Genomic DNA, 14,493 nt, shown 5'->3' with positions numbered 1-14,493 from the left:
CACAGTGCAGAAAATATAGACACTGAGACTTCTTCCTGCTGCTTGAAAGGAGCTAAACCCAAGCAAACCCAGATAAGTTGAGGACTCACAGAAAAACAGCCCAAATATTATTATTTATCATTTATTAATACTGCTTGAACCTAGTTTTATGTGGTTAGAAAAATGTCTAACCCAAAAGCTTACTAAAGAGGTCAGACTGACCTCACAGACACTCCAAGGAAGCTGGATGGCAGTAAGGAATGCTTAGATCCTACCAAGTGCTTGTTTTGGATCTGCTCAGGTCATCTTTTCAGTCTATCCACAATATTGTATTTTAGGTTTTCCTATTAAATTGGCTTACCTGTTGATACACATCTCAAAGTACCCTTCTCTGAAGACAGTAGGTCAGGCCAGTCAGGCAAATATCCTTACAACCTTGTCAGAACTCTCTATAATAATATGACCTCCCAAATAATAATAAACAACTTCCTAGACACTGGAGAGAGAGCCATACCTAGTCTCCAGCTCTTTCTCTAGCAAATGACTTAATAAATTTCTTCCTAAAATTATTTTACATTTTAGGGTTCATTCTCATGACTAACAATACACATCCTACAAATTTGCTAAACACCAATGAACAAAAATCTGCTAGCATACTCCAAATTTCTCTCAGTACTATAGTTTAGCCATAATGTATTTTACTACAATTATTGCTCCTTTTGATACCAGATGTTCAATTTATTTTATTATCCATTCCTGTGTATATTTTAAGTTTCAGGTAATGTTGAGAGGAAAATAATGGATTATCTCAAATTGGTTATGACAGAAAATTACACAAATCATCTCTCTTGTTAATAAGAAATAATAATTATTTATCCCTTATTCTCTTACTTCAAAGTGTGTATTTGTGTGTACACAAATTACAGATTCCCATGGCAAAAGCTGAATTCATTTTCACAATTAAGCCTTAATATTAAAGGATGAATAGAAAAGATATTTGTTCCTCATTAAACTATAAAGCCTTCAAACTACAGCCGAAGCACTAAAATACGTTTTTATTTAAATTTTCACAATGCCCCAAGTAGGACATGAAAGTGGATGTTTTCATTACCTATTAAAGATCCCAATTAAACACAAACGAACCAGTCTCTAAATCAAAAATCTGTCAAGCATTCTTAAGAAATGAGAATGGTAGTGGGTAGCTAGCTGTCACAGTGGATAAAGCACAGGCTCTGGATTCAGGAGGACCTGAGTTCAGGTCTGACCTCAGACACTTGACACTTATTAGCTGTGTGACATTGGGCAAATCACTTAACCCTCATTGCCCCATCCCCCCCCCCAAAGAAATGAGGATGGTATTATGCTTTCTTGGGTTTTATGTGCAAATTTTACTTCTATTTCATTTTTAAAATTTGAAGCACAGATTGGGAGATCTAGCTAGTTTGAGAATTATAACTGACAATCAAAATATTTTTGCTTCCAAAATAATGATTAATTTTCATTATCTTTTAAAAATTAATTTTAATTTAATTTAATTTAAACATTAAATAAATTGAAGAAACAATGATGTCCTTACATGCATCATTTTGAAGTCAGTATCAGTCATTGTTGAGCATTAGCAATAAATGAGTGGGAACTTTTAATGAGATTTTTCCAAAAATGTTCTGTGGTACCTAATTATTACTCATACATAGTCTCAAAGTCAGAGTTATTTCCATAATGCAGATCTTCAATAATAAGTTGTTTCTGTGGATCATAACTTCCAAGAAGTTCAATTTTAGCTTTGTAGTTTTTTAACTTTTTATTCAAATCTCTCAGATTGTTTTCTTCCATACATAGTATATAATAAAAGGTAAGGAAATCTGGGAATCTGCCTGGCAATTTGATTCATGGTAATGCCTTCATGAAAATCAGCCCTTGATAATCAGGAGAGTTTTCTATTTCAAATGTAAATGTTGCTTCACTGCTTATCTTCCACTTATCTGAAATATTCTGATCATTTACAAGTTTCTTTAAAAATACTGCTTCATACCACTGCTAGGTTTATATCCCAAAGACATCCCAAAAAAGAGAAAAAGACCTATTTGTGCAAAAATATAATACCTCTTTTTTGTAGTGGCTAAGAATTGGAAATCAAAGGAATGCCCATCAATTGGGGAATGGCTAAACAAGCTGTGGTATATGATGGTAATGGAATATTATTGTATTATAAGAAATGATGAACAGGATGATTTCAGAAAAGCCTGGAAAGATTTGTATAAACCGATATATAGTGAAGTGAGCAGAACCAAGAGAACATTGTGCATGGTGATAGCAATATTGTTTGATGAAAAACTGTGAATGACAACTATTTTCAGCAATACAATGATCCAAGACAGTCCCTAAGGACTAATTATAAAGCCTACTATCCACCTCCAAAGAAAGAACTCATATTAATTGGACACAGACTGAAGCATGCTATTATTAACTTTCTTTTATTTTTTTTCTTTTATTAAAGTTTTCTTATATAAAATGACTAATATGGCAGTTTTATGTAATTAAACATGTATAACCTATATCTGATTCCTTACTGACTCAGGTAGGGGGGAAGGAAGGGAGGGGAGAAGGGATAAAATTTGGAACTCAAAACTTTAAATAAAGGAGTATTTACTGGGAAAAAAAAAACCTACTGCTACTATCTATAGTCATAAAAAATGCTCTAGATTTCTATTGATCAGAGAAGTGCAAATTAAAACATCTATGAGGTATCCCCTCATACCTATCAGAGTGGCAAATATAACAAAAAAAGGAAAATGTTGGATGTTGGAGAGGATGTGGGAAAACTGGGACGTTAATTGACTGTTGGTGGAGTTGTGAACAGATCCAACTATTCTGGAGAGCAATTTAGAACTATGTCCAAAGAGCTAAAAAATTGTGTATACCCTTTGATCCAGCAATACCACTGCTAGGTTTATATCCTAAAGACATCCCAAAAAAGAGAAAAAGACCTATTTGTAGCAGCTCTTTTTGTGGAAGCTAAGAATGGGAAATCAAAGGAATGCCCATCAATTGGGGAATGGCTAAACAAGATGTGGTATATGATGGTGATGAAATATTATTGTGCTATAAGAAATGACAAGCAGGATGATTTCATAAAGGCCCATAGAGGCCTTTCTGAATTGTATGTACAAAAGAATTGTATGAACTAATGTATAGTGAAGTTAGCAGAACCAGGAGAACCTTGTACACGGTTACAACAATATTGTTTGATGAAGAACTGTGAATGACAACTATTCTCAGCAATACAATGATCCCAAACATTCCCAAAGGACTAATAATGAAGCATACTATCCACCTCCAAAGAAAGAACTGATATTGATTGAACAGACTAAAGCATGCTATTTTTCACTCTCATTTTTTCTTTTATTCAAGTTTTTTATACAAAATTATTAATATGGTAATATTTTACATAATTGCACATGTATAACTTATATCTGATTCCTTACTGACTTGGGGAGAGGATGGAGGGGAGGGAAGGATAAAATTTGGAACTCAAAACTGTAATTAAAAGTGTTTATTATTTTTAAAAAAAATACTATCAATGAGTGACATATATTACCCAGACATACAAACAGTCAGACCTGGCCCTCTTCACTGCCATTTTTCTTATCCACTTGTAAACTTGGTTTAGAAATGTGTTGTTTAAAAATCTGAATGTGAGTTCTAATCTGTCCCCCCCCCCCATTTGGGGGGGGAAACTGGCTAAAATCACTGATAAATTCACCAAGAGTTTAGGCTTTTAAGGGTTTATTAAAAGATATAAGATAGTGAAGAGAGAGAAAGATTGAGAACAGATTCCTTATAGCATGGAAATTCTAGCTTTCCTAATAGCCTATGTGAAGTCCTGCCACCAAACCAATGTCTCGAACCAAAAAAAAAAAAAAAAAAGATCTCTTCCAGCGGCAGCTTCCTACTTCCTGTCCTCCTCTCAGAAATGGGAGGTTCTTCAAGTTGATTGGCTGATTCCTTTGTAATTCTATTCATTTTATTTTATGCATTTAAAACAATTTATCTGAGGAGTCCATTGGTTTCACCAGACTGCCAAAAAAGTCCATCACACAACAAAGTTTAAGAATCTCTGTCCTAGAAGGAGAGTTGTTAAATTAACTTGAGACATCCCTGCCATTTGGAGCCAGAGTAGTGCAGAGGGAGAACAATTTTGATTTGAGGGGGTGATTATGTCTGCTTTGTTTTTTGATATTACAACGTCTGCTTTCTAATTTAAGTAAAATATTTGCTTTATTTCTGAGTGAGGCTTTTGTTGTTTAGTTGTTTCAGACTCTTAGCCCAGTACTAACACATAAAAAGAATTTAAATGCTTTATCTACCTCAGGTACATTAATTTTTCCTTATGACAAGCCTCAATTTGCCTTTTTGTAACTTCTACTCATTGCTCTTAATTCTGTCCTCTGAAGCCAAGCAGAACACGTATATTCCTTCTTGAATGTGGTATTTGTTTGTAAGGGGCTAAAATTCTAGCTAGTCTGTCTAAAATATCTAATGAGTGGTCACCAATAAATTAGAAGCTTTAGCAAGAGTTAGACTTTTAAGCATTTATTAAGAAGAATAAGAATTTGGTGAAGAGAGAAAGGCCTAGGTTCATCTATCTATCCAAGGGAGAGCACATTTTTATCTCCACTCTCCACCAGAGTCCTCAAGAAAGAATGAGAGAGCCAGCCTCACCCCTTCTTCCTCCCACAAGCAAATGTCACTTCCTGACACTAAAGAAAAGCCACATGGCTTGCCCTCAGCCACCTTCTCCTCATGGAAGCACTTTCCCACAGTAAGTCTCCAGCAGGTGGCATCATTCCAATCGTTACAGTTTGAATACTTGAAAACTACTATCATGTTTTCCTATAAGCTTTCTCTTCCCCAGGCTAAACATCCTTGGTTTCTTCAGCCAATTCCACCAGGTTTTGGGAGCATGTGCTACTGATATATTTCATTGATCTCATAATCTTTACTAAGTGGATGTACTTTGATTCTATTGATAACAGTAACTATCTGAATGATTTGTTAACAGAATTGATCAGACAGCCAGGTTGAGTCATGTGTCACAAATTATATTTAACTTGGAATTAGGAAGATTAGGGTTCATATCCTACCTCAGACACTTATTAAGGGAGTGACCTTTGACAAGTCATCTCATTTCTTCCAGCCTGAGTTTTTTATCTATAAAAATGAAGATTATAATAATAGCCCTAATCTTGTAGGGTTGTTAGGAGGATAGAATGAAATAATATATGTAAAATATTTGTAAACCCAAAAATGTGATATAAATGTTAGCTATTTTCACTGTTGTTATCAAAAAGAAAGGGAGGGGTGGGGAGCCAAAAGATGAACCAACAGTATTTGAGCCTTTGAGTTACAGGGCCTGGCATGCATATTGCATTTGGTGAGGGGTGTAGTGAGGGGTGACAAACACTATTACCTCACTATATTAGAAGTAGTGATAGAACCTAAGATGGCAAAGTTGTTTACTCTATGAAGACCTGAATAAATACACCTCTATGCTGGAGGTGACACAATTTTAGAAATACTCCAGGATCAGTTTTTAGGATATTAAAGCGAGGAAGAATCCCCAAAATTGACAAAGATCACCAATAGTATTTGTGACTAGACTTCCACCCAAAGAGATAAGCTGTTGAGTGTAAGCTAAGAACTTCTTTAGGCGTGAACATCCTTTTGATACTAGACTTGCACTTGTAAGTCAGATATCCATGAAGGAGCAGAGGAAACTCCCTCTACCCCTGCATATCAGCACCTGATCTGCTACATTTTATTTAGATAGTTTTATGGGGCATTAAGAAGTTAATTGATATATCCAGTATCACATAACCATCATGTACTTTTTTTTTTTTTAGTGAGGCAATTGGGGTTAAGTGACTTGCCCAGGGTCACACAGCTAGTAAGTGTTAAGTGTCTGAGGCCGGATTTGAACTCAGGTACTCCTGACTCCAGGGCCAGTGCTCTATCCACTGTGCCACCTAGCTGCCCCATCATGTACTAAAGGCAGGATTTGAACACAAGTCTTTTTGATTGCAGAACTGGTTCTCTATCCACTATAACACACAGCTTCTCTACTTTTATCATTGACATTTACCTGTTTCGTGTGTATTTGTGTATGTTGCCCATGTAGGTTGTGTGTCCACATGGATTTGTCTATGCAGCTTGAAGGGAGGTGTAAATAGATATATCTGGAATCTCTGTCGCTCCTTTCTAAGGGATACTGATTATTGCCTGAAAGTGAGCAAGAAATTGGGGCCACAAGACTGGATCACTCTGCTCATACCAGAAAAGAATTATATGTATCTGCCAACTAATTATTGCTAATCTAGGGGAAATTATTCTTAGGCTCAAGTCTCTTTCCTAGTTGCTAGTCCTTAACAGGGAAGAAATGCCCCAAGAAATATTCATCTATATTTTACCAAATGCTAGTTACACAAAAGACCATCACAAGTAGTAAACAGAAAATAAACCCAATTTATCCAAACTGATAAAAATCAGAGAAATTTTACAGATTAGAATTTACCAGACCATACATGAAGTAAATGAGTTCTCCCACCGGGAGAGACAGCTCAACTGTGGGAGAGAATTCCCAATTTAAACAAAGGAGAAATTTCCCAAAGTTGCTGACATGGCAAGCTGGAAAGCGGGGACATGTCAAGGAAGTAGCTTCTCTATATGTTTACTTCTTCCCGAACTAACTCACATTCACTCTCTCTCTTTCCCCTTCTTCCCCTCATCTTTCACCCTGAAGAGATCCTGGCATCAGGTGTTCTGTATCTACAGACCAGAAGAAATCTTTCCTTTTCCAAGTTCTCAAAAGCCCCACTTTAATGCAGGCACATATTTTCAAGTAGTCAATTCTCTTCACTAGTGAGGAGATATTTATGCCAATGTATGAAGTTTGAATCCTAAGTTATACTGGCATATTCCTGCATGTCCAGTCCAAAGCTTTGAGTTATAGACTCTCTTGTCATCCTAGTAGCAGTCTTGTTATGCATGCCTCACTTAATCCCTGGTTATCCCGAACTGGCATACTTATAGTTTTGTGATGCCTATCATGGGATCATTGGATCATAAATCTTGAGCAGTAAGTGACCTCAGAGGTCATCTAGTCCTCCTCTCTGCCTGTTGATGTCTGGTAACTCTTATTGTATTGGTACTCCTTGTTCTGCTCCTTGAGTTTAAAAAAAAATGCTTTTTAGGCAAGACACTAAGTCTCTACATTCCTAGATGATAAGACTCAAACTTGCAACATAATTTCCAAAGTGATAAAAGCATATCCTTGGATCTAGGTCACTTGTTTCCCCTTCCCTTCTCTTAAATACCATATTTTCCCCTTTTCACATTTTAGCTCTTTAGCCATCATAACAGAGGATGAAGTGGTAGCTTGAGTCAATGGACTGTCAATCTGAGCTCCAATGCATACTAGCTATGTGACCCTGGGCAAGTCACTTAAACTCTTAGCACCCAAGACTGATCTTTAAGAATATAAATTATAGAGAAAGTACCAACCTGGATGGGTAGGAGTGAGTTTCCTCATCTAAGAATTCCAATTACCATTAAAATCACAGATCCCTATATTGACAATCATCATTTCTGTGGCCCCACACTGTTTACTTAAATGTGGTAAAATCTGAAAGAAACAGTTTGCATTGGTAAAAGGAGGTTACCCATCAGGAGCTTCCAACAATAAAATCACAAACCCAAACCAACCCACCACCCACCACCTAAAAAATCAAACAAACAAAAAATCAATCCAGATGGTATGTTTTATGGAAACATAAGAAAGGAACAGGGAAGCTTTGTAGACAATTTTCTTCAGAAACAGCTCACAATTTCATTTACACACTGAGAGGTATAGAAAATATAGGATCCTATTTTACTCATCTATTGTTTGTTGATTTCAGAACAGTTTTTTTAAAAGTATGTTTATTGTTACATCTATGTTCTTTTTTTTTTTTTTTGCGGGGCAATGGGGGTTAAGTGACTTGCCCAGGGTCACACAGCTAGTAAGTGTCAAGTGTCTGAGGCCAGATTTGAACTCAGGTACTCCTGAATCCAGGGCCGGTGCTTTATCCACTGCGCCACCTAGCTGCCCCATCTATGTTCTTTTAGAAGAAATCTTCATTTACTATTTGGGAAGGAGTGGAGAACAACAAAAAACGAATAGTTTAATAACATTATAATATGTTGCATTCCCCTACTTATTTATTGGGAAATGCCTAAACAACTGGTATTACATGAATATGATGAAATAATATTGCACCATACCAAATAAAGACTATGAGGAATTCAGAGAAACACAAGAAAACATAAAAGATTCAGAGTGAAATAAGCAGAACCAAGAAAACAATGTATATGGCTATAACAATGTTTAAAAATAAATAAATAGAAGTGTAATACTCTATTAAGGACCAAGATGGACCGTAGAGAAGAACCTCCTTTTGTTGGAGTAGTAGGGAACTCTGGTATTGAATGATGCAGATGCTGTCAGATGCAATCAGTGGTTTTGCTCAACTGGTGACTTGTTTTTTTTGAAGATTTCCTAGGTGGATGGGGAAGGAAGGCTATATTTGGAAATGAATGTGATAAAAAAACAACAACAACAACAAAGGACATCAATAAAACTTAAAAAAAAAAAGTATCTGGGCAGCTAGGTGGCACAGTGGATAGAGCACCGGTCCTGGAGTCAGGAGTACCTGAGTTCAAATCCGGCCTCAGACACTTGACACTTACTAGCTGTGTGACCCTGGACAAGTCACTTAACCCTCATTGCCCTCCCCCTCCCCCTTCCCCCCCCAAAAAAAAACGAAAACAAAGGAAGAGGTAAAGTGAGAGCCAAGCCAGAGATTGAATGAAACATATTCCTATATAGATAAGAAAAAAACCTAAGACATTACAGCAATGTAGTGGTAGCGGCAGAGGGCTGGTTGATTGAAAGCCATATGTCATAGGGTCCTGTTTGTTGATGAAACCAAAACTACTTCTCTTTCTAATAGTCATTACATATAAATCATCATCTAAAGCTGCCCTTGAAAGCTACTCAGAAACTTCAGTAGGAACAGAATCCATTAACTAAACCAGTCTCATGTATGTAGAAATATCAAAAAAGGTTAATTTAATTTAGTTAAATTGATTTAAGGCTGATGCCTAGATAGCTAAAATCTAAATAACATGTCTATAATTGTACGTGTATAACCTATATCTGATTGCTTACTGCCTCAGGGAGAGGCCAGCGGAGGAAGGGAAGGAGGGATAAAAATTGGAACCCAAAACTATAAAAATGTTTATTACCTTAAAAATAGATAAATGAATGAATGAATAAATGAACAAAAATAAATAACTTGTCTAAAAGACCTCATGTTTCCCCCAAAATCCACCAATAAAATAACTTTTAATATTTCTTTTCATCCTGCCAGCCAAAGTCATTTCTGACTTTTTAATTCTATGTATCCTATCAGTTGTCATGTAGAGAGTCTAGGTCCTTTCTTTTACAGTTGTTCTGCAAAATCTCTTCTTACACTATTATAACAGCCTTCTAACTGCCTCTATTCTTCTCAAATCTGACTATTTAATAGAATGAATAAACTAACCTTTCCATTTTTACCATTACTCTTAAAATTAACTTTGAGTATCCTCGCCATCTTGGTCATTCTCCTGGATAATTTTCCATTTTTTTTTAATGTGATGTCCCTGGATTCAGGAGGACCTGAGTTCAAATCTGGCCTGAGACACTTGACACTTACTAGCCGTATGACCCTGGGCAAGTCACTTAACCCTCATTGCCCCACCGGAAAAAAAAAAAAGTGATGTCCAGGACCAAAACCAATTCTCCAGTAGTAGCATGAAAAATGCCCTTATTGCCCCACAAAACAAACGAAAAAGGGCTTATTGCTCCCAAGACCAACTCCCAAGCCCAGTCTGATTCTAGTGCAAATCCCCTTTTAGATTCCTGTAACAACCCCCCAAAATTATTCTGAATATGTCACCCCTATATTCAAAACCCTTCAGTGTATCTCCCTTGCCTATTAAATAAAAATTGGGGAGCAGCTAGGTGGCACAGTGGATAGAGCACCGGCCCTGGACTCAAGAGGACCTGAGTTCAAATCCGGCGTCAGACACTTAATACTAGCTGTGTGACCCTGGGCAAGTCACTTAACCCCGATTGCCTCACAAAAAACCAAACCAAAACAAAAAATAAATAAAAATTGAAGTTTTCTGCTCATGTAAGGCCTTCCCAAATTCAGCTCCGGTCTGTCTTCCCAGCCTTTATTTTATGCTATTATTCCCTTTCATGAATACTGCTATGTTCCAACCAAACTGAATACTATCAGTCTCCTATTTTCATCCTTCTCTGCCCTCTGTGCCTTTGCTCAAACCATCCCTCATGCTCACATCTGATTCTTCCATCTGCAACTTTGAAGTTTGTCCCTTCCAAGACTAACTCAGGTACCAAGAAATGATTTTCAATTCTTTCACTTTTAGCCCTGGTAGCCTTACCTCGTACCTATTGTACCACTCCCATAATAGGTTATTCTACAACTCACACTTTATAGGTTTCACAGGGTACCCCAAGTACAGGATACTTTGTGGGTCCATACTCTTTTGGGGGGGGGGGCAATGAGGGTTAAGTGACTTGCCCAGGGTCACACAGCTAGTGTCAAGTGTCTGAGGTCAGATTTGAACTCAGGTCCTCCTGAATCCAGGGCCAGTGCTTTATCCATTGCAACACCTAGCTGCCCCTTGGGTTCATACACTTAAAGGATTTCCCATAAGATCCCACCAGTGTGCTTCCTTTTTAATAGTCATCCAACAGATATCATGAGCTGGAAGCAAAAGCATTTACCAAAATGGTATAGAAAGGACAACAGTTACAAAACATTCCCCACATAATCTTGACTTTCATCTTGACTCCCAAATACCAGAGTTAATTCTCTTTTGAATACATAGCTGACTCTCTCTTCTTCTTTTTTTTTTTTTTTTTGTGGGGCAGTGGGGTTAAGTGACTTGCTCAGGGTCACACAGCTGGTAAGTGTCAAGTGTCTGAGGCCAGATTTGAACTCAGGTACTCCTGAATCCAGGGCCGGTGCTTTATCCACTGTGCCACCTAGCCGCCCCAAACCTTTGTTTGAGTCCTGGCTCTGGGACTTGCTAGCCATGTTAGCTCATCTTTGAGGTCCAGTTTCCTTTTTTTTTTTTTTAAGTGAGGCAATTGGGGTTAAGTGACTTGCCCAGGGTCACACAGCTAGTAAGTGTTAAGTGTCTGAAGCCGGATTTGAACCTAAGTACTCCTGACTCCAGGGCCGGTGCTCTATCCACTGCGCCACCTAGCCGCCCCTGGCTCTCTCTTCTGATGGGGGAGTGAACTGGGGACTGGGGGGGGTGTCACACTTCTCATAACTATATGCTGCTGACTGGCTGCTTAAAGAGTACATTACACCTTTTAAAGGGCTTTGGAGTCAGTGGCTAACTGCCTTCTAATTCCATCAAGCTTGAGTTTTTTATACTTCATTTAAAATCTTGACACCTTGTTGTTTGTTTTACCTGCTCCCTTACATTCTGAGACTTCATCAGTGGAGCTTGGGAGAAACCAGTTGATCAGAGATCCTCTGGTAGACTACCCTACATACATTATTATAAGAATTCTTTAAAGTCACTCCACTTTATTTGATCTTTTGTGATTTTAGAATTTTAGGATTAGATAACTGAATTCAGTGCTACCTACTTGTGGGTACCTAGTTGTGGAGTCTGCAATTAATTCTTTTTTTTTTTTTTTGGTGGGGCAATGAGGGTTAAGTGACTTGCCCAGGGTCACACAGCTGGTAAGTGTCAAGTGTCTGAGGTCGGATTTGAACTCAGGTCCTCCTGAATCCAGGGCCAGTGCTTTATCCACTGCACCACCCAGCTGTCCCTACAATTAATTCTTTAATAGATACTCCATAACCTAGGTTTTTGTAATATATTAAAACCAATTATGATTTTATTGAATTTAATGCATCTTGATAAAAACAAACTCCTAAGATTCCCCCATTTGCCCTTATTTTAAGAAGTATCCTGTCTTACCATTGCCCATATGCAAACATAGTGCCAAACCAAATGTTAACAAAGACTATAAAAAAGTCCCTGCCAAACCACAAACCATGCACTGAAAGTGCCAAGAAGCTAAAGCAATAAAGCCAAACAAAAACAAAATCAAACAAGCCTAAGGCTCCATGAAGCCAGCATGGACCACAGACTGAAGGGAAGTACATTTTTTCCTCTGTGGTCTAAATATCAACATCCTTTCAGGCTGTTGTGGGCATGTGGGTGTATTGCCCAAGCAATAGTTACCATTATAGGTGTCCAACGCATCTGTATGATTACCTAAATCTAGTATAACACATACTTTAAAAAGATGAGGTGATATGTACAGATGGTTTGACACTGTTTGTCATAACATATCCTTTCACATTGGAGCCCAGAAAGTGGCCCTATTCATAATCATAGTTTCATTCCCAAGGAGGAGAATATCCAAAGAAAACTTTCAGGCAATCATTCTCAACTAATATTTAAACAGTATGTGTATAAGACTGTAATTTCCAGGAGTTATTCCCTGCCTTGAAAATGGGAACTAAGGTACTCTATTTGGGTAAATATGCCTCCCCATATTGACTGTTAGAGTTATTTTAAACTTATTTTAATTTTTAAATGCCAATCAAGTATTTCCCCAAAAGTTGTACTGGGCATGAGGGTTTATGTCTCTCTTGGCTGCTTAAAAAAATCAATTTAAAACTAAGTATATTATTCTTTTTTAAAAAATCTGTTTCCTTGTTTCTCATACAGGAAAGCATCACTCAATAAGCTTTGCTTGAACCAAAGCCAGGAAAATTACTTCATATACAAGAAGCTGTCCTTAAAAGAAATTCTACCCAAATGCAAAGGGGCATGCTATTTGCCTTAATAAAAGAAAAACTTGAGTAAAACACACATCCTAGGAAGTGAAATTTTGAAAGTATTCCTCATATCATTCCCTAGGAAATTCAAGCTAAATTTTCTTCCTTGAAGTAGCATTGGAAATAACTAGAGAATTTAGCTACGTGTTGGGAATTTGAATTATCATAAATCATAATAAAAGTCTAGTGGTAACAGGCAGAGTATTAGTATTTTGAATGATAACTAACATTTTTCAATTAGGATAAGAAGATAATAGTTTTGGAGTTGGAAGGGAACTTAGAGGTCATCTAGTTTAATCCTCTCATTTTAAAAAAATCTGAACTTAAAACCAAATAATATGAATATGTCAATATTTGTATATACAAAGTAGAACAGAAAAGGGGAATTATACACAAAACTGTGAATCCTAACTATATATACCTTGCTTTTCCTTTTAGGTATATAAAAAATTAAACATGTAACTTTCAAAGCTATCTGGATTGTCTGTGTTTCCCTTTGACCTTCCTATAGTTTTCTTCTGTGCATTTTAAAAATGCTTCCATGAGCCTCTTTTCTTTTCTTTTTTTTTAATAGCAAGCCTATCATTATCCTCTCTCCCCATCTCACCCACTCTCCATTGAAAAAAGAAAAAGAAAATCTTTGTTGCAACTAATCACAGTTAAGCTAAATAAATGCCCATATTGGTCATGTCTGAAAATATATTTGTACCATGTCTATTATCACTCTGTTAGAAAGGCTTCTCTGGAGTCATAGTTGGTTGTTAAATTGATCAGAGTTCTTCTGTATTTCAAAGTTCCAGCCCTCCAGTTTTATAGGTGAAGAAACTGAAGCCCAAAGACATCTAGTGTCTTAGCCAGGTTCGTACAGGGTAGTAAATAGCGTAGGTAGGATTCAAATACAGGTGCTCCGATTCCAAATCCAACAGTCTGTATTGGATCACACACTTCCTCCTAGTTAATAAACATTTACTATGCATTTGTATATGACTCTTTACCCATTTGGTCAAAGAACAGAGATGATTAGGTCAGAATTATTGATTCAGTCCCCATAGAGGACAGTCAGTGTAGCTCTGTTGCAAGGTAGTTCATGTCAGGATAAATGATATACACAGATTAGCAGGGAAAAATTCTGTGTGGGTGGGAATAGCATGCATAGAAATGTAAAGTGTTATGAAAAGTATGATAAGTAAATTGACTTCACTGGAGTAAGGGAGCCAAGTTGGAGGGAGAATTTAAAAAAAAATAAGAGATTAAATAAGTATTGGGATAGATGACAATTGGTGGATATTGGGCTGTGTGAATTTGGTATGATAGGTAATAGGAAGATGCTATAAACTAGAGCAGAGTGACTGACAAAATGAAGTTGAAATGAGAATGATTAGTAAAGGATACAGCAGTTTATTAATGTGATTTTTTTTCCTTTTCCAAAAGCTATTTTATTGAGATAAATGGTAGTATTGAATAATGGTTGAGGTGCCTTATTGGAAGTCATACTGGATTCAAATCCTGCTTCTAGCATAAATTATCTGTATGA

At 36.9% G+C, this 14,493-nt stretch overlaps 1 pseudogene; it reads right to left on the bottom strand.

Annotated features, from left to right (window-relative positions):
* Positions 1–1,618: 1,618 nt before the first annotated feature.
* LOC122747468 lies at positions 1,619–9,671 on the bottom strand (annotated as a pseudogene).
* Between the last annotated feature and the right edge of the window lie 4,822 nt (positions 9,672–14,493).

The sequence above is a fragment of the Dromiciops gliroides genome, chromosome 1 (assembly GCF_019393635.1).
Source record: "Dromiciops gliroides isolate mDroGli1 chromosome 1, mDroGli1.pri, whole genome shotgun sequence".
Classification (NCBI taxonomy): domain Eukaryota; kingdom Metazoa; phylum Chordata; class Mammalia; order Microbiotheria; family Microbiotheriidae; genus Dromiciops; species Dromiciops gliroides.
This window is presented reverse-complemented; position numbering and strand designations above follow the sequence as displayed.